Source organism: Arvicola amphibius, chromosome 11 (genome assembly GCF_903992535.2).
Source record: "Arvicola amphibius chromosome 11, mArvAmp1.2, whole genome shotgun sequence".
NCBI lineage: Eukaryota > Metazoa > Chordata > Mammalia > Rodentia > Cricetidae > Arvicola > Arvicola amphibius.
The window spans coordinates 51,619,949-51,642,308 of NC_052057.2; positions in this window are offsets into that span (position 1 = coordinate 51,619,949).

Consider the following 22,360-nt stretch of genomic DNA (forward strand, 5'->3'; position numbering starts at 1 on the left):
GCGGAGGCTTTGCTTTTATGTTTATTCTCTAAATTTTGAAAAACTTATATGCATGGCATCTGTTCAACTATGTTTATAGCAGCATTATTTGTAATAGCCAGAACCTGGAAACAACCTAGATGCCCTTCAGTGGAAGAATGGTTGAAGAAAGTGTGGAATATATACATGCTAGAATACCACTCAGCGGTAAAAAACAATGACATCTTGAATTTTGCATGCAAATGGAGGGAAATAGAAAACACCATCCTGAGTGAGGTAACCCAGGCCCCAAAAGATGAACATGGGATATACTCACTCATAATTGGGTTCTAGCCATAAATAAAGGACATCGAGCCTATAATTCGTAAAAATCCTAGAGAAGCTATACAATGTCTTTTGATTATATCTACTACGAATCTTTCCCTCAGTAGAACTACCCTATAACTCAGGTATAACACTCTTGGACATAGACCCTCTGTCCTACTACAGCAATCCATGCCTATCCATATTTATTAAAGTTATATTCACAAAATCTGTGTTTAACTTGTCCTTAAAGTATAAAAGTATATATCCTTCTGCACCATGACACAGACTGTGTTGTTCCTCAAACATCCTTTAACAAGGATTAAGCAAATTCACCTAAAGACACCCAGGCTACTGATGGAGGATTCCCATTTGCTAATAAAGAAACTGCCTGGCCCACAAGTCTTTCCTATCATCTAGCTGGATAGTATAACTCTTTCTTTACCCCAAAACTCTCTATTTCTTTCTTGATGTTATTATTTTTCTAGCAATGGTGTTTGTTATGTTTGAGCCTCCTGGAGTCCCCTCCCTTAAATGCCCAACTTGTCTTTACCACACAATCTCAGTGATAGGTCCTATGCTTAGAAGCATGGAGCTTACAAAATCCGGTTTGGGGGACCTAGAAAACAAATCTGAAACAAATCTGAGTTGATTTGAAGAACATATAAAACCATGAACTCACAAAAACACACTGTCAGAAAATGGATCATGCTAAGTGTGTTTTGTATGGGGTCTTATCATACAGTTATGTTCTGCCAGAAAAATAGAAACTATTGCTGATTTTTGTAAATAAGAATAAAAATTGAAGAAAAATTGATTGCAGAGGTAAAAGAGATGCTGAGACATGAAACAAAGAATAGTAAAGCCACCCAAAGATCACTAACGGCAAAGGCTAGAAACACAAGGGCATGGAAATACTGGGAGAAGCTGAACCCCAGAGTCCAGCTGAGGGAAACCTCCACAGAGGAGATGTAACCTATGCTGCATACCACCCCCACACCCACTTCTTGTCTCTTTCTTCTCATCCTTTAAAACCCCAAAGTATCTCCCATTTATTGAGTCAGCTGAGACTAGATTCTGATCCTGGGAGGCGTGGCCTATAGAAGGCAGGACCTGCAGAAGTGAGGTTCACCTGTGATGCTAAAGAGAACTGGGAGAGGAGAAAGATGAGCTGACCCAGGATTAGCTCAGATTCCATCTTAATCTCATCTAAGAAACATGTGAATGATTTCCATTTATTACAGCAAATCTAAAGGTTAAAGGTAAAAATAAAATTGTGTTAAATACATCTCACACTAAAAGTTGTAATTTTAATTTTGAAACTCATTATGAATTTGTCAGCATATCCTTATCGTTCAGTAAGCATAAATTAAGTATATGTGGAAACAATTATTGATAAATCTATTTTAATCACATATCACAGTACAACTAATATCCTATCATAAAATTTTGATTTCAGCTATGGGGCATAGTGCCTATTATCTCAACACAGAGGCAGTTGATGCAGAAAGATTGAGAAAATGTAGCCAGTTGGGGCTCCATAGTAAGACCCTGTCTCTGAAAACCACAACCGGCCAAAATACAGAAAACATCTGATTGTGAAGTGACCAATCCCGATGGTCACACTTATAATGCAACTCTTGTACCTGAGGTTCAGTGACCATTGCATAAATAGATAGAAGGATTGTATGAGACAGAGGAGGCTGTGGAACAATGTCTCCTTGAAATGATGGGGAAGCTCAACTATAACACTTCAAACAACATGGCTGCCTAAACCGAATTGAACAATGACCATACTAACAGGCATGCTAAAGAGGAAGGGGAAACCTCCAGAGGCCCCAACCCTAGACAAAAAACTGCAGGCAATTAAAAAGTGTGAAGAGTAGGAAAATTAGTCTCTCCTAGGAATAAGCCCATGAATTGCTTATTCAATATCAAGTGGTCAACACTGAAACAATATACATGTACAAGCAACACTAAACATACTTAACAGGTTGTATATAATTTTTTTGTATTTTATATGCAACAATAACTATTACAGAAAAAGAAGGCATGAATTTGAGGGAGGGCAACAAACACATGGGGGAGTAGAAGAACAAAAGAGGAGGATGATGTATATTTTAATTTAAAAATAAAATATTAAAGCCAGGCGGTGGTGGCACACCACCCAGCGCTCGGAAGGTAGAGGCAGGCGGATCTCTGAGTTCGAGGCCAGCCTGGTCTACAAGAGCTAGTTCCAGGACAGGCTCTAGAAACTACAGGGAAACCCTGTCTCGAAAAAACCAAAAAAAAAAAAAAAAAAAAAAAAAATAAAAAATAAAAGAAAATAAAATATTAAAAAGATCTTGTCTCGAAAGAATTTATTTAAGCATTTGTTTAACTAATGATTCAGGATCTAGCATTATTATAGTTAATGTAACTTTAATAATTTTTAGCTTATTTTTATAACATTCTCCAGTATTACTTTTAATCATGGTGAAAGCATAATATATTAAATTCTGATTCTCTCTACTCAAACTATGCTTCATGGAGACTCCTTAACTCTGTTTAGAACCTGTCTACATTAGACTGCACAGTGTCCCAAGAACTTGCAATTGGCTATAACTTAGACAAAATAGCTTACAGACAGTATTTGGGGAAATGTTAATAAAAACAATTTTATTAATAATACCATGAATATGGTTATAGGCAGGACAACCAGAGAGGAAGTAGAGGTGGGTCAATGAGAACAGGAGAATTCTGGGAAGAAGGAAGTCCTAATCTGTAGTCCTGATGCAGCGACTGCCTCACCGAAAATGGTACCAAGCCACATGGCTAACATAGACAAGAATAATAGGCTAATATAAGCTATAAGAGTTAATAAGAAGCCTGGGCTAATGGGCCAATCAGTTTATAACTAATTTAGACCTCTGTGTGATTTCTTTGAGACTTAACTACTGCAGGAACCAAGCAGGACAGAAAACTCAGTCAACATATAGTTACTTAATTTTAAAATATCTTAGATGAGAGATTGCACCAAGAATTATTCTATATACTCCAACAAAAATTGTTCCTATTTGCTCTTGAGGGAGTTGTCTTCTTTTTTATAGAAAAAGACACAAGCCGTCACAAAGGATGGCTACAGTTATTATACAGACCAAGTAATCTCACTGTATTTGTAGACATAAGTCATACATATTTCCAAAGGGGATTTAACACAAACTAAAATAAAAGCACAATGCAAGAAAGATGATCACCACCTAGAATTAAAAATATTAATAATACAAGGATAGTAAGTAAAAATGAACCAAGAAACTCTTACAGAAAACAAAACAAAGAATATTTCTGAGCTCGCTAGATGCTGAAGAGAGCAGATTATAGTTGAGTTTTCCAGCTCTCAGAGTCAAAGAAAAAGAAGTACAAACTGCCTTGGCAGGAAGAGCTCTGCTTTCCCAACCCCATTTCAGCCTCACTGGGATGAATGATGACAGCAACTTCACAAGAACCTCTGACAGCAGAAGGCTGGCTCTGTCTCAATCACAGGACTCTGAAACAGATTTCAGAGGTGTTCGTCTGTTTCGTTCCAGTCTCGGTGATCCTTGGCTCAGTAGGAATAGTCACAGTCTTATAGAATTCCCGATTTTTTTTTTTTTACTGTCTGTGGCTATTATAGAAATCTGATTGTACATGCTGTATATATTTTCTATTCCAAATTATGTTACTGTTTGCAGAAGAGCAAAGCGATTATTTTGCATCTCGGGGACACTGTCTTGACAACACTTTTTGGTGAAGCTCAGGTTTTCAATGATTAGACACAGCTTAATAATTCAAGAATTTAAAATGTATAATTTTGCTTTGAAAAACGGGTTGGAAAAAAACAATTCTTTTGGCTCTTAGTTAATTTTGGTGGAAAAAAAATCTCCTTTACACAGCTTTGTATGGAAATAGACCACTACTGCCACCTCCTGGCCAGCAAACCACCCCATCAAAATCTAAGTCCTTTGAGGAGCCATATAATCTGGGAAAGCAAGATTGCCCCATAAATAGACAATAAAGTACACAGTATTTATGGTAAGACGATCATTGGAATTTTATTATTAATTTCTTTAAGACATTTACAGAAATTCATTAGAGTGATAAATAGTAGCATTTGTTTTATGAGCTCTTTATGTTCTACAGGAATTATGTTTGTTGACTTTTTAAGTTAAATGCATATGATGTGTCGTCTACCTGCGATGGAGACAAGTATTAGAGGCTTTTAGGAAGAAAGCTTGGAAAATGTTTGCTTTGCTTGGGAGGTTAGGTGCTGCATCAGGTACTGCATGCAGTCAAGGAAGTGACAGGTGGCTTTCTACCACAGAATAAAGCTGATGGTTTAGATAATACCTCTGACAACCTTAATCCATCTTTCTGCCATGGGGGCTTTCAGGGTAGATGAATGGTAATGGCCCCTTCTGACTCTGCTTGTCTTCCTGCTGCATTTATCTTCAGGGCTTTCTTCCTTCTCATTGTTCTCCTTTACAATGAGTTGGTGCTGAGGCTGAGCCTCTTCCTGCTTTCTAGACATCAAATCCTCAGCTGCATCAGAGCCTGTTTCATGGACTCCCTGCCTGAGATGCTAGCTGAGCCATTTAGGAAACAGATGTCATTCAGTCTCCAAGGTGCACTCCAGGGTGCGCCTCTGTCTTAGTGGCTGCAAATACTTCTTGCTGCAGATGAATGCAAGAGAAGGAAAAGGATGACTTCAAACTGTTTCCCTGAAGGTCATACCCACAGTGTTCAGAGTCTTAGCTCTTTAAGCTAATCATTGTATCGAAGATGAGATTAACAACGAATCTTTCATACATGGGTTGGAATTAACATTACAGACAACTGAAAATTTAAAATTAAATAAATATTCCTCAAAGGGGGGAATATTTTAGTTGTTGTCATTATTTTAATTTTACTGTATTGTATCTCAAATTTTACCTAAATTCCACTCAAATCTGACAAGTATAAGATTGTTTTTAGTTTACACTAAAGGAAGACAGAAGAATGAACACTGTAGAAATCAGCCTGGACTTGAGCTTTGAAGCATGAAATTACTCCAATTTAGTACCTTGGGAATTGTTCAGCTGACCTTCCACACTGCTTGCCTCTTACATTGCTGGGTAAGCCAATTTTCTGAAAAACCAAGCCTGGAAAACCATCAGGAGGGAGCATCCTCCACACCTAGAAATAGATCATAATAATATTATGTATCAGTAACATATCAAGGTGAAGAACATTGAAAAACAGTCAATTTCTCTGCTCCAGCTGAGCACTATCTCCAAATGGTTACTGTTAGAAATAAGTTCAGATAAATAAAGGAGAAAATAATCACACAGATATAAGAAAAAGATTTGAAAGAAAAAAATAGAGAGCAAAACAAATATATAATAAAATCAGTCAAAACAATGAATAAAATCCCCACACAGCATAAATACTTCCATAGCCAAGATAGTATTAAATGTCCATGTATAAATCACTTACTATGTAATAGAAATTTCTGTCTTCATTTTACATACAAATGAAATTAAATTCTCAGGATATTCCCATTCTTCCCATATCACAGATTCTTTTCAAAAAAAGAGAATAATAAAAAAAAAAACAAAACAAAGCAAACAACTAGGAAACATACAATGCATTTTCCTTGATTTCTTGGATTCAATCTAGTGGCCATGACTGTTTGTCATCCTTTCAATACCTTAGTCCTAAGTGTCATGTTTGTAGATAGTCCTTGCTCTCTTTCTCCTACATGTTCCTTCCATATGTTTCCATATGTCAGTATGTGTTTCCATATGTCAGTATGTGTTTTTGTATGTCAGTATGTGTTTTCATATGTCAGTATGTGCAACATGTAGTCAAGTCCCATTTTATGGAAGACAACCTAGTCTGCCCAAAGTCAGGCACCTTCTGAGTGGCTTGGCTAGCATACAAATCCCCACCCCATCTTCTTCCCTCCACATTTCAGTTCCTCCTAGGAAATGATGTCATGAAAGGCACTGCTCTTCTCTGCAGCAGGGGTAGTTCTCTGAGAACCCAGGATATCTTCCTTTGCCCTCTCCTTTCACAAAAGCCAGACAGGCACCGTATGTGGGTGCTCTTTCACTATTCCTGTAATTACCCCCTGCTTTATTTTTAATTTAAACTTGGCAGATATATGCTTATTTTTGAAGACGTACAACATGATTCTTCTTCAAACAAAACTTTATAGTGCACATACAGCATAGTGTTTAGGAATACAGATGATTGTAAAATGGGTGATTGAGGCAATAAACACATATACCAATTTGCATCTTTATATCACTTTCTATGGCAGAGAGATGAAAATTTTCAGATATAATATGCTGTTTTTAGTCATAATATTGGGTGACAGATTACTTGAGCTTAGGCCTCCTTTTCCACCTCTGTGCATTTTCATCGTAAATCTCTAGCATATCTGATCCCACCATAATCTCTGCTTCTCAGCAACACAAATTTAAAACTCAGGCTAGTAACACCTTCAGAATTTCATTTGACTAGAACATAAAAATACAGCTAGTTATGATCTTAGATATGATATTTCTATTTAGCTACTTAGTTGTTTAGTTTATTTGAATTTGGTACATCACTTGCATAAATGAGACAACAGAAAAAAAGCAAATACAACAATCAGGCAACTTAATCAATTACTCTCTGGTCTGTTGTAGACCACCAGCTCTAAAGCACACCTGCTGGAGCTTCTCCAAGATAAAAGTCAGATTTTCTAACAATAGACTTCTAACCAGTAGCAAGAAGGCTGTATTAAATTAAGGCACATTAAACATAATAAATTCATTCTTCAGAGGAAAAAATTAGTTGGTGTTTTTTGATTTCACACAACTTTTTATACAACAAATTAAAGAGATTGTTAGTAAAAATTATCTTTCAGCTAGACAAGGACCTATTAAACAATAGAATAACTATCATTAACAACAAAATAGTATATGCCTAAAAATTTCTATTAAACATTCTCATTCTAAGACACAGTGCATAAGGGGTCAGCTGGATGGCTCAACAAGTCAAAGCACTTGCTGTCCAGGTCTGGCGATTTGAGTTTGATCCCTAGATCCCATTTAAAGGTTGGAGGAAAGAAGTGACTCTAAAGATTGTCTTTTGGCTTGCACACATGTACTGTGACATGTGTGTCAAAACACATACATATTATGCATACTCACACAATTATAATTTACAATTTTAGTAGTATATGAGACATTGATATTCTAATTAGTTTGACATAGTTATTCTACCTATAACTATAAACATTAATATCAAATTACCCTATTATCAATACAAATATATATAATTAAGTTATTTTTGTTGATTACAATTAAAAACAAAACATACTAAAGGTTTACACAGTAAATAAGAATGTCAACTTAGTGGCTCAATGAAAATTATTTATTTTATAGTCAACCTCACTATTAGAAGTATACAATTTAATTAAATATAATACTTTTAATCATCAAATATCAAGCATTAATATGAATTCTCTGTATGAAGCATTTTAAGAGAGGGGTTTTTCCATGTTGTCTCTGAATATACATGTGTATGATTGATATGGTCACCCTCAACTTAGTTATAAGAATATAATACATGAATATGCGTGAGTGTTGTGTTCTCATTCAAATTCAGCTCACCCTGAAGGATAAAACGCACTGTTTCAAAAAAAATGAGATTACTTTAGAAAATAAATGCTATTAATGAACAATATACACGTTCATATAATAACAGCTAGTAAACCAAAGAGGCCATGAATTTGAAGAACATGGAGGGAATATTAGTTAGTTATTAGCTATTTTAGTCAGTGTTCTATTGCTATAACGACGTCATAACCAAGACAATTTTTTTAAAATATTTATTTATTATGTATACAATAGTCTGTCTGTGTATATGCCTGCAGGCCAGAAGAGGGCACCAGGCCCCATTACAGATGGTTGTGAGCCACCATGTGGTTGCTGGGAATTGAACTCATGTAGTGATGAGCTGTGGGCCGGCTTCCCACCGCCCAGCTCCCAGCCACTGGCTAGCTTTATCCAAAATAATTACACGGAAACTGTATTTTTTTAAAACATTGCCTGGCCCATAGTTTCAGCCTCTTAGTGGTTAATTTTTACATCTTCCTTTAACCCATATTTAGTAATCTGGGTAGCACCACGAGGTGTGGCTTACCAGGAGAGATCTTAACCTGCGTCCATCTCGGAGAGGAGCAGCATGGAGACTGACTATGGTGACTGCCTGAAGCGTCTCTCCCACTCTACTTTCTTGTTCCCACAATTTTGTTTTGTCTACTCCACCTACCTAATTTTTTGTCTCTTAAAGGGCCAAGACAGTATCTTTATTAATAATAAAAGTAACACATAGACACTCCTCCATCAAACTCAGGACCTTTGGAAGAGCAGCTGGTGCTCTTAACCTCTGAGCCATCTCTCCAGCCCCCACCAAGACAATTTTTATAACAGAAAAACATTTAATTGGGGGATTGCTTACAGTTTCAGAGGCTTAGTCCATTTTCATTGTGGCAAAGAACATGGTGGCAGGGTGGTATGATTCTGGAAAGTAGCTAAGAGCTACATACTGATGTGCAAATAGAATAGGAGAGAACTTAGGCCAGGTATGGGTTTGGGAGACCTCAACGGCTTCCCCCAGTGACGTACTTCCTCCAACAAGGTCACACTTATTCCAACAAGGTCATACTTACTAATCCTTCGAATCCTTTCAAATAGTGCCACTCCCTGGTGAATAACCACTCAACTATATGAGCCTATGGTGGTCATCCTTATTTAAACAATTAATGGAGAGAGTAAAGGACAGGGAGAAATGTTTTACTTTTATTACAATCTCAAAACTATAAAAAATAGAATATGTAAAAATGTAGCGAAAAGAGAAAAGAAGCCATCATCCCACATCATCAGTGCAATCAATTGGCCGCTTCATTATAAAGTAAAATTAGTCAATTAAAGAGTTTTAAATTATTTATACGAACAACAAAATATTTATTATAGGTGAAAATAAATCTCCTTGAAAGGTTCTTGCATCAATTATATTTCACTTCCTATGTAACAAGAACAGTGTTTTTCTCCAAGTTTCAGTGACTGAAATTACAAAACAAATAGTGTCTTTGAAACAACATTCCAACAGAACTGTCAACTTGTGATAAAGCCAATTTTTTTCTCACTTAAAATTATTACAAAGATTATCAACATCACCTTAAAATTTTAAATTGACTTATTTTAAAAATGTGTTTTTAGTCTTAAATTATAATAATTTACTTCATATTCTAAACGGTTTTGTTGTTTTTTATTGGGAGGTGGCTGAGGGGAGCACTGAGACAGGATTTTAGGCTAATTCTGGTCTTGTGTTCACTGTATACACCAGACTAGCCTTGAATTTGTGGTATTCCTTTTTTCTCTACCTACCAAATACTGGGATTATACACAGATCACATTCTAAGTGTCAAAGCTATTTACAAAGCCTTCTCTTTTTACTTAGGGTTTTTAGTCTATTAGACTTCAGCTAACTGCAGATGTGACAAGGAGGTTTGCAGCTAGTCTCAATAACAAGCCACTTACAAAGATAATCACAGCCATTTGAGCAGTTAACTTAAGTATTCTGACCTAACTACTCTAGCTTGCTATAGGTCAGATTGACAATGATAGTAACATGGATACCTATTAAATGTTTACGATAAACCTACTCTGTGGTGGGTTAATTTGTTTGGATTGTTTTTTTATTCTCACAGCAAACATACAGAGAAGGTGCTGCAATATCCATCTTAAGTGATGTGTGTAGGAGCAGCATTTAGAAGCCTTGCTCTGAGAAGACCAAGAGACAGCTCTTAGGAGTTGAGATCCTTCTCCAGCTATGGCTGGCTTGGGGGCTTTTGTCTCTGATGCTTGTGCGCCACTTCTGCACTAAATCAATAAATCCTAAATTAATCCCAAGAACTGCCCATATAGAATTCTCTAACTACTCACATCAAGGCAGACTGAGATAGGAGGATCTACCCTTCTGAAGGGAAGGTTGGTCTTGCAATGTATGCAGATGGCACCTGAGGACCACAGATCAAACTTCATATGTACCTGAGTTATTTAATGCTCAGGAACTCACATCATTCCAGTTGATTCAAAATATGTAAGTAAATTGGTTGATGGGTGTTGCAAAGCCAGACAGAGAACATGTGACAAAGAGCCTTGCCCTGTGACTCTGTTGACTCTGTACTAATTTCAAACTTTCAAATAGCATTCAGAATTAATGGGGACATGCTCATAAAACAATAGCTTCTAAAAAATTCCTTTAAAATTCTAGAAATCTCACTCTGGTGAGCCCACGTAAATATACCCAGCTTTTCCAGCTGTCTATCCACCAAGATCTGAATGTTTCCAGTGTAGCTTGCACTGCCCCTTCACTAACTTGCTTCTTGTTTTATGATTCACATCAAACTTTTCCAAAGTAATGCATCTTTAAAAAGTGTGAAAATTTGTTAATTGGCTCAGGTATTTTCTGTCTTTACCAAACCACAGTGCTAACCTATTTCTTGCTGCTACGTGGGGTCAAGATAACCTCTCAAGAATGTTACCAGGTACCATAAGAATGCTCTGCAGACCAGAGTTGTGTGGAGGAGGAAGTGTCCATGCAAGCCCTCATCCGACAGTATCATTTAGAAGCACATTTTTCCCAGTCATGCTTATCATTTCTTTGTGTATTGTTCTCTAGAGAGACTGGCATCTTACAATGCTCACCAGTAGGCCTCAGTTTCTAGACTCAAGTAATCCCCCAGGCTCAGTCTTCCAAGTGACTAGGACTAAAGACCTGTGGCACCATACCCAATGTGCACGCGCGCGCGCGCGCACGCACACACACACACACACACACACACACACACATACACACACACAGAATATTGCTAATTTGTATTTGTATCCATGAGAGTGTAATAATGATCTCAAAATTGGAAAAAAATTCTTTTTCCTTTCCTCCAAAATGCCACACTTGTTTGAACTTTTTTTTGACAAATTGCTCTTAATTTAAAAATGTGGAATGTGTGCATGCTACAAGAATCTTGCCGTTAATATTGACATTACCTAATCATCATTCCACAATTTGCACCAATCTTTTTCTTTAGATTACACATAAAATATTGAAGGCATACAATAATTTCTTTGTTGATCTTCTGTTAGGACAAATCTTCCAGCCAATCATCTGGATGCTCATCTGGCCATCACCAGTGCACTTTATATCTGTGGTTGCTCTTAAATGTCTTTTTCCGACTCAAAACACAGCATTTATATCAAGACAAATACTTTTTCCATTTCATTTGAGGAAGCAAAGTTTAAGCTTAGAATAAATTTCAAAAATTTTAATGGCATTATTTTTAATGACTTATTTTTAATGTTTATTTTTATTGGTTAATTTGTGTGTGTGTGTCTATGTGTGTGTGGTGTGTGGTGTGTGTGTGGTGTGTGGTGTGTGTGTGGTGTGTGTGTGTCTGTGTGGTGTGTGTGGTGTGTGTGTGGTGTGTGGTGTGTGTGTGTGTGTGGTGTGTGTGGTGTGGTGTGTGTGTGTGTGTGTGTGGTGTGGTGTGTGTGTGTGGTGCGTGTGGTGTGTGTGTGGTGTGTGGTGTGTGTGTGTGTGTGTGGTGTGTGTGTGGGTGTGTGGTGTGGTGTGTGTGTGGTGTGTGTGGTGTGGTGTGTGTGTGTGTGTGTGTGTGGTGTGGTGTGTGTGTGTGTGTGTGTGTGGTGCGTGTGGTGTGTGTGTGGTGTGTGGTGTGTGTGTGTGTGTGGTGTGTGTGGTGTGGTGTGTGTGTTGTGTGGTGTGTGGTGTGGTGTGTGTGTGTGTGTGTGTGGTGTGGTGTGTGTGTGTGTGTGTGTGTGTGGTGTGGTGTGTGTGTGTGTGTGTGTGTTGGTGCGTGTGGTGTGTGTGTGGTGTGTGTGTGTGTGTGGTGTGTGTGGTGTGGTGTGTGTGTGTGTGTGTGTGTGGTGTGGTGTGTGTGTGTGTGTGTGTGGTGTGTGTGTGGTGTGTGTGTGTGTGTGTGTGTGCTGTGTGTGGTGTGTGTGTGTGGTGTGGTGTGTGTGTGTGTGTGTATGAAGACATGAGTGCAGGTGCCCATGGAGGCTGCAGGAATTGAATTCTCCTTGAAGCAGAGTTACAGGTGGATCTGAGCCAACCGATATGGGTGTTGGGAACTGAATTTGAGTCCTCTTAAGAGTAGTGTGCTCTCTTAACTCTGGCCATCTTTGTCTCCTACCCTTTCCAGTGCAGTTTCAACAGACCTTCAGTATCGAGTTTGGCTTCCATTTGTTTGTTATAACTGAATTAACACTTCTCCCTCTCTTAGGTGCACATGCTTTCTTGCCTGCACACACATTTGATGGAACACTGCAACAAGGTGAATACTGGACTTTGTTAGATAGTTTAGAAAATGGTTTTACACTGCTTTTTAATAAACTTGGACAGCAATTTTTTTCAGGCCTTACTCTGTCTCTTATAACTGTTTATCAATAGAGAAACAAATTAACCTTTCTGAATTAGTTTATTGAATTATGGTTTCTATTTCTGTGATGAGACAGCGTGACCAAAGGACTCTTATAAAGGAAAACATTTAACTGGTGGTGGCTGTCGTTGTGGAGCATGCTACTGTGCAGACAGACATGGTCCTGGATAAGAAGTGGGAAGTTTTATATCTTGATCAAGAGGCAGCAAAAGGAGACTTTATGTCACACTTGGCACAGCTTTAGCATATGAGACCTCAAAACCTACCCCTACAGTGGCAAGCTTCCTTCAACAAGGTCATACCTACTCCTACGAAGGCACACCTCTTGATAGTGTCACTCTTTCAAACTACAACATTGATCTTTCAAAATAGTTTTTTTCATATGATTACCATAAATATTAAAATTAAAGAAATAAATACTTGATATGTGATACTGCAGGATCTTTTAACTCCATTATGTAAACTAGCAACACCGTAAGTATATAGGCTCATATGCTCGCAAATACACTGTATATTGTAGTGTTTTAGAATCAACAGATGAGTAAGAATAAAGGGGCAGCTTTGTCTTCGTGTTACAAAACACAGAATAACCAATGACTTTTTCATTCTTTAGAAACAACTTGAAAGAAGTTCAAACACATTTTAAAAGTACAATAATTATTTTAAGGCATGAATACATTTTCCCCAAATACTGCAACGAAAAGCATATCAGATGATTTGGTAACTTCAGGGATTTGCTGACTTTTACCAAGTTTCAAATCTGAGTATACTAATTTCATTTACATCTCATTTTTGCTTGGTTTGCTTAATGTTATTTAAACACTATCTGAAACAAATCTCTTGTGACATGCTTTTCCCTATAAAAATGAATGTTTAATGTTTTTAAAGGAACTCAAGGGTAGATGCATGAGAAAGTCAATGAGAATAAAAAGCTTCAATAGGAGGTGAGCAGAGGAAGATGGCTCTGGTATAAATTCACCATGTGGTTGACAGGTCAAAAGGTTTTGGTCTGAGCCTCCTCCTAACCAACATCACATGGCAGAAACTTGACAGGAGGAAAAGCCCCCCCCACCCCAAGCAGAATGTTAAACCTCTGCTGGCCTACTAAACCATCTATTTGCTGAATGCATCTAAGGAGAAAAGGATTTCTACTTTTGAAACTCACTTCATAAGATGGGCCTGTAGTTTAGTTGGCAGTGTGCTTTCCCAGCACGTGCAAAGCCCTCTGTCCATTTCCAGTGTCACAGACTATTGCAGCACTTCAGAGATAGAGGTTAGAGGATCAGAAGTTCAAGGCTGCTCTTGGTTATATGATGAGTCTGAGGTAAGTCCATACTTGTAAAACCCTAATGAAAGAACTTGAAGAGGTAAGAGACAGGGAGCAGGGAGAGAGAGAAAAAACTTTTCTTGCTTAATAACCTATATAAAGCTATCTTTTGTGGAAGTCGTCTGGCCTTAGGTAAAACATGGCAACTTGTCCTTTATTCCACTATCTTAGTTCTGATTATAGTAACACTGCCTATATTACTCCTGTTTAGCCCAAATGTACTATTTGTACAAAGTGCACTCATTCATTTAGTGTTTTATTTTCTGTTTTTTTCTTTGATTTTGTTTGGTTTTATTGGTAAGGTAGTTGATGCCCTAAGGCATTTTGAAGTCCATAGGAAGAACATTTTAGCTTTTTATTTGACCAGGATAATTTACAGTTCATTTGGGAGAGTGGAAAAACATCTCAGAAGAATTCATTTACTTTTTACAAGAATTCAACAAGAAGATGAAGGTCTATGGCTTACGCGATATTGATTTGTTGTCCTTGCAGACTCTAAGGTCATTCTAACATTGATCTTTGTTTCCTTACACTACAACACCATGCACTCATCAAATTGGGATTAGCAAAATGTACTCCACTGGCTGCCTTCTGAAATAAAAGTAAATAAATAAGATTATGGAATACGCACTATACTCTCTCAGAGCATATAAAATAAGCACTTGCAACATCAACGGCTTTAAATGAACTCTAAAGAACTTGGTATTATTTTGCTACCTTTACCCTGTTGGAAAATATTAGTTATTATGTTATAAGTTGCATTCTTTTCTATCTGAAGAAAAAAAAACATTGATTTTTTTCTTCCCCCTTGGTTATAATATACTACAAGCCAGCATAGTTTTATTTATGCTGTGTCTCAGCCCAAAGGCCATCAGATATGTCAACTGCCTATGGGGATGTTGGACGTTAGGGCAGCCTGTGCTCCATAAGTTAGTCAACACAGAGAGAACAATAAATAATGTGACTTCACCTGAAACATGAATCAAGTCCCTCTCTTCATTTCCACCCTCTTTTCTTCAAATTACTGAAGGTAGTTAAATATATGTGGTCTAGGTCTAGACTTGGTTTATTTAGGATATTCTAGTTGGGTCAAAGCTTTCCTCTTTGCTCCTATGTCTCTGCCAGTACTTAATCACAGAGAGGGAACATTAACCATCCTGTCATCTCTGTGTACCGGCCTGTCAAGTTGATAGAGGCACTGTGATTTGTTCTTAACCTGGTCCTTTAGTTACGAAGAGCTACAACTGATGTAGGTTAAACAGCTACAAACCAGAATTTCAAACTTTTGAATAGACAGAGTATTGTCCAATGTTTTCAAAAGGTAAATACTTAGAATATGTATTTGAAAGATATTTTAAAATGAAGAGGAGCATCTATGCAAATAAAGTCATGTGAAATTGCTTTTGAAAATATTTTAATCAAAACATAAAAATTAATATTTAGATAGGGTTATTATACAGATTTTAAAAAGTGTATTTTCCATCACTAGTATCGGAAATGTCAGGTGGCAATGTGGCTATAAGTAATTTTGGTCATGGAAATGCCATTATTTACAGCACAGTTTCCTGTGCCTGAGATAATGGGATTGTGAACAGAGCAAGCTTCCCCAATGCATCCACATTTAGAATTATAGCCAGATGCATACTGAATTATGTCTCCTCCAGAAGAAATGCAAGTTTTTATTTCAAGAGCTAGAAAGATGGGAAATGGAAAATCTGCACTTAGAGGAAGTGAGATCTGTGAAGCTAATGTCTACACTTACACTATTGTTAATGTTCCTATGGTAATCTGACAAATCAATAAAATTAAGCTTCTTCATAAGTGTGTCTGTGAATTAAATCATTTGACATAAAAGAAGAAGTCAGACGCATTAATGCTTTCACTTTTTCTGGGAACTTGTTTTCTTTGCTATTTTTACCAATTAATTGTTTTGTGCTTTATTTGTCTGGTTTTGATATTTATGTTTCATTTTTTTTGGTATAAGAGACAGCCTCATTGAACTCAAATTAAGGAACCCTTCCAACATCTGTGATAGTTATAGGGTACTTCTTTTAGTGATTTCCACAGCCTTTATTTCCAAAGCCTAAAATATAGATGGAAAATAAAATTGAGTTCATTGAAATCAGTTTATGCTATGTGGTTTTCAAATGCTGGATTGCATGTAACTGCTTCTTATGAAAGTGGGTGGCTAGTTGCATCATACTCTGGCACAAGAGTCATTGACATGCTGCTGTCTATCTCTGTTCAGAAATGATTTGAAAAGGAGTTAATCATCATTAGCTAACAGGTCCCAACTGAAAGCTTATTAAAATATGCTATTTGAGTATCAACAACACACCAACTTTAAACTATGAACATTTCTTCCTAGACAGGCAACACCTATATGCTATTTTTCTGTATTGTGTTCCTGACTTTATTAAACGTATCTTGAGCAGCTTAACTCATGTGATCTTTACAATCATTCCAAGGGCGTGGAAGTATTAACTCCCATTTCCAGATAAGGAAAAGTAGACACAGAAAATTTATACAAATTTTCAATGACCCAGAGTGGTGAACTGTATTCTGAAGCTCATAGGTCTGGCTGAGCCATGACTCCAAATCATTACATTTTATAAAACTAATGTGAATGTGTGTCTTTTAGGTTATGAACTAAATTACTACAGTTCCTGTAGTAACAAGTAAACATAAACAAGACAAGTAGGTATCTAGTAATTAGGAAAAATGACTAAAAATCCTGATAAAGAAATACCAGATTCAAGCACCAACACTCTGTCTGACATAGTAACCATGTTGCCGGGAGATAGAGGCAAATTACCATTCAGTATTGGCAAATATCTAAAACTACAATATATATATGACAACAAGTCAATATGCCAAACCATATCAGCTTTTCTAATTTTCTGGATGTTATTTTTAAATGAATGGACAAACCCTGGCAACCCATTTGTCACTATTGTGAGGAAATAGAACATTCATTTCTTCAGAGTCATAGTCTGTATCTATTCTTGCCCATGTTGACCTGGATATAGATCACCCCCCACACACACACACGATCATTTATAGTATCTAATTATCAAATATAGAATGCTTTTTCTTACAGTGTCTGGGATTAAATTTATCAATTTCACAAGTCAAAAAAGTACTCTATCACTGAACCTAACAATGCCTATTTTTAACTAACATTCTCTTTACTCAAAACTATATTTTTAATACATTTGTTTGTTTACTTATTTATTCATGTGTGAGTGTATTTGTGCCCATAAGAGTGTAAGCACATTTTCAGTACACATATGGAGATCAGAGGACAGCTTGTAGGAGCTGATTCTCTTCTCCCAGGAGGGTCCTAGGGATTAAACTCAAGTAGTTAAATTTCTCTACACAGAATTTTAACTACTGAATTCTCTCAGGCATTCTGTTTGCTTACATTTAAAGAGCAGGCACAAATAATACAAAGCATCCTCCAACATATCTTTAACCCTAAAATCAGAAACAAAAATGAAATTTCCAGTAGGATCATGGAAGAAATAAAGTCTACTTAGGACCACTCAGTCTTATGATGCACCATGAGTCTGCTCTAAAAGTAAATTTCTTGGTACTATAAGGGGGCAATAGAAATGGTACCTCAAACACAGCATACACCATTACACATTCATTTATTCCACACATATTTAACGAGTGCCTAATATACAAGTGTTAAGTAAGGTGTCAGGGTTCACAGTCATAATCCTTATATAGACCTCACTCAGTGTCTAAAGGGAGAATGGCCTCATGTATATAATTCCTATTGTTGTGCTATAATTGAGTGTTAAAGAAATAAGAGAATCCATACAGTATCTACCAATAAAGGAAAGACAAAAACTTAATGGGCACCCACATTTCATCATGTTTCCAGTTTTTTTTTTTTTTTTGATAAGCTGTGTTGACTCCACAAAAGAAACCTTCTGTGGGATTTAAAATGTTTACATAGTTATTAAACATTAACAACTTTACCATAACACTGGACGTGAGGAAATAGTAAATAAATTAAGATAATTATAGTTTTATTTTTATTTTTCTACTCCCACTAGAACAGCATATGATATGCTGTATCAAAAATATCATCTGAAGGGCAAAGAAATGACTGATAGAAGAGAGAAATGAAAGAGGAACCAGATTTTGAGAGTGATAGAAAAGCTGAAACCATCACACGTCAGAAAGTTCATCAGCGTCTTTGTCACTGTCCATGTCTTAGACATATCCGTTATTTTTGCAGTCTTCTTGGATTACCTAGCAGAGGCTTCTATGTGCTGATGAGACACTGAAAACCCAGAGCTTGTTATGTCCTGTGCTTTTCAACACCTGATATGTGTGGCCCGGTTCATCTGACAAAGGTGCTTCTTTCAGGTATTCATTTAAACACTACTTTTCCTTCACTTTTGAACTGACTTTCTTTTACTCTATTGTCCATTGGTTTGGAAGTCTTAAAAGAGAAACATGTTTTAAAATTTTAACCTCAAGAGGAGAAAACTAATTTAATTGAAATGATGCTAGCTTTACCATTCCTCACCCCTGATCACAAATATCTACTTTTTAAACATATAAAATAGGTCCAGGGAGCCTGTGCAGCATGGTGTGATGGTTACCATGGTTATTTACTTAAAATTGTGTATACAGAGTGCTTCCAATAGCATTTGCTGTCAAGGCCTGTGGCAGAGAAAATTATGTATTTCTCGGGCTTGAGAGTCTATTTCTGATGTTTTTCTCTCTTCCTATTTAATAGTTGCAAATATAGAAAATTACAGATTATAAACAGCCAGGAAATACCCTTCAGCAGAATAAACAAAGTCTTATATTTTTTCATGTTCACTTCAATTTTTTACTTATCCAACAGGGGAAACATTAATATATGAAGTCATAGTTTCTTGGGAGGATTATTCCATGATCTCCAGACTGTCACCACTTATCTGTTTCCCGTTTCTCAAGCATCAGTTTCTATCACAGCTCGTTCTCTCCCACATACTTTCCCTGCTGCTTCATACCAACCCCAAACACAAACCTTAAAAGTTGTATAGTATCTGTCACTATTTTAGCTCAGTATTCTGTGTTTTGAGATATATTCTCTCTGATTCCTGTCAACTCCCACTGATACAAACACCATAGCTACTGTACTACATGATTTCAGGTTGTTGTTTAAATTTGCCTACCTCAAGATTAAGAAACAACCTCTATTTCAAACGAATACATCTGACAAATATTGGCATCCTAAATGTATGTAAGAAATTCAAAACAAACACCAAAAGTCAAACAAACTAGTCTTTTAAAAGCTACAAAACTAGATAAATGTTTCAAAAGGCAAATAAAAACCAAGCAAAACACGAACAACAGCAATAACAACAGCAGCAGCAACAAACAAACAGAACAAATTCATGGAAATGCTCAGTTTCAATAATATAAACAAAAAACAAATTAAAGCAATACCTCATATAGATGTACCATAGTTCAGTAGTTGTTATTAAAAAGACAAACAAAAGATTCTGGTGAGGATGCAGAGAATAAAGAACCCAAGCCCATTTTTTTTATTCTCTGGAAATGTAACTTTATACAGTCATTGTGAAGCAGAAGGGAATTCCTCAAAAGTAAATAAGAAAGAAATGAAGAAATAAACAAAACAAGAATGTTTATATGATGTTTACTATTGGGCCTATACTCAAGGTTATACAGTCTTTATGCCTTAAGCTTAGGCCCAATGTGCATTACAGTGCTGTGCACAATAGACAAAATATGGAGTCAATGCAGAAGCCTAGAGAAGATTTGATGGGAGGATGGAGGTGACGTACTTGGAGACAAACCTCTGTGCTAGCCAGTGACTCAGTATGTCTTTGTCGTATTTGTCAGTTGTCACAGGAAGGATTTAAACAGTGACATGATTGGAACTAAAATTGCTTATAGGAAATCTCTGCCTCAGAGACACAGATAAAAGGAACAGGAACAAAATATACAGCAGTTTGAAAGATGTCAACATTCCAACCTTACAAAGAATTTTTGCTAATGTACATAAGACACCTTAAACCTCAAATCAAGGTTAGTAAAAATTGTCCTCAGAGATCAGTGAAAGAAATAGTATTAAAAATACATGGGCGAAAGGAACGTCAAAACCTGACAGAGCAGTGAGAGTAAGCTAAATGAAAAATATCAAAGTGGGTCTATATAGACCTGATACATCTTATTTTCTTTTCATTATATTTCATTATATTACTCTCTTCTGTATTATGTGTCTATGCACATGGTATGCTTGTGTGTGTAGGGGTGTGGCTATAGACCATGTGTGTGTAGGTCAGAATGAATTCTTTTCCGATTGATGTCAGTTTTAGAGTTTGTGCTCAGGTCATTAGGTGTGTTCAGAAATTCTTTTACTTGCTGAACCAACACATCAGCCCAATACAGTATCTTGTGTTTGCCCAGAAATTTAAACCTTCTGGATGAAAAGCAGACAACATAAATTCTATTATTTGTAACCATGTGTAATCTTGCTTTCTTCTCTATAGCCAGAAGGTTGTCAAATCTCAGATGGAACAGTCTACAGTAACAAAGTACAATTTTTTCATATTTTTTCTTTTTTTATTTTTCTTTTTTCTTTTCTTACCATAACCCTAACCCTAACCCTAAACCTAAACCTAAACTTAACCCTAACCCTAAACCCTAACCCTAACCCTAAACCTAAACTTAACCCTAACCCTAACCCTAACCCTAACCCTAACCCTAAACCCTAAACCTAACCCTAAACCCTACCCCTAACCCTAACCCTAACCCTAAACCCTAACCCTAACCCTAACCCTAAACCCTAAACCTAACCCTAAACTCTACCCCTAACCCTAACCCTAACCCTAAACCCTAATCCTAACCCTAACCCTAATCCTAACCCTAACCCTAACCCAAGTACATGGTTTTTAATCCAACTCAAAATACCAATGGAACAGATAAGCATTGAGTAAGGATGCTTGAGTAATCCATCTTGACAAAAGAAAGTCTTAAACACATAGATTAAGGATCTTTTTTTACCGTTATAAAATCCATACCAAGAAAGATGATGCAAGAAATAAAGCAAATTACCAAAGCTGCCTCATAACCACAGAAAGCCACTGAAAGAGCTTCTCATGGATGATGAACCAGAGAGAAAACACTAAGCACATGGATGTCTGGCAAGAAGATCAGAACAAAATTTGTTAATGTCACTTCTTTTAAAGATGATAATGAAGAAAATACCTAACAGCTACTCTGTGCTAACCAAGTCATGGTTATAGAGGAGAATTTATAATGTCTAATTTACTAAGATAGCACATTTTTTGTTTATTTATTTATTTATTATGTATACAATATTCTGTCTGCATGTATGCCTACAGGCCAGAAGAGGGCACCAGATCTCATTACAGATGGTTGTGAGCCACCATGTGGTTGCTGGGAATTAAACTCAGGACCTTTGGAAGACAAGGCAATGCTCTTACCACTAAGCCATCTCTCCAGCCCCGATAGCACAATTCTTAATATCAATCTATAATAATTTATCCGTATACTCACTGATTAGTGTAATTTTCATTCTTCATTAAGGAAACTTCTCTTTGCAACAAACAGAGACCACTACAGAAAGCATTAACCAATCAAAATAGAGAGTTGTAGAGTTCAGTCCCAGTGCTTATATCCACAAATGAGTCTTGTGCACATTAACTCTTATGCGGAGTTGTAGAGGCAAGCCCCAGTAATTATATTTATAAACTATTCTTTAACTTAGGCTCAGGTAGCATTGTAAAAAGACTGATGGAAAGACTGTAAAAACTGGAGGATCAAGAAACTTGATGTGAGATTTTGTCACCTAAACAACATAAGAAATTATACCTGTACAGTCTCACCAAATGACCACTACACATGGACTGAACAAGGATGACACCAGTGAATATGTCAAACTGTTTGGGAAAAGCCCACAAAACCTCAACCCTACATGAAGACCTATAGGCAACAGAGTAAGAGAGAAGTATGGGAGGCAGTCTTCCCCAGGAAAGTTGTTCAGTGCCAAATGAGCATCAGGTATACTCACATAGCAGTACCATATGTAGATTCAACAGAGTATATTTAGAAATAAAAATGTATATACACATACAAATATGCATATAAAATAACGATTAATGAAAACAGAGGTCATAAATATTAATGTGAATGGGGAAGGGTGTATATGAGAGGGTTTCGAGAGGAAAGGGAAGGAAGAAATA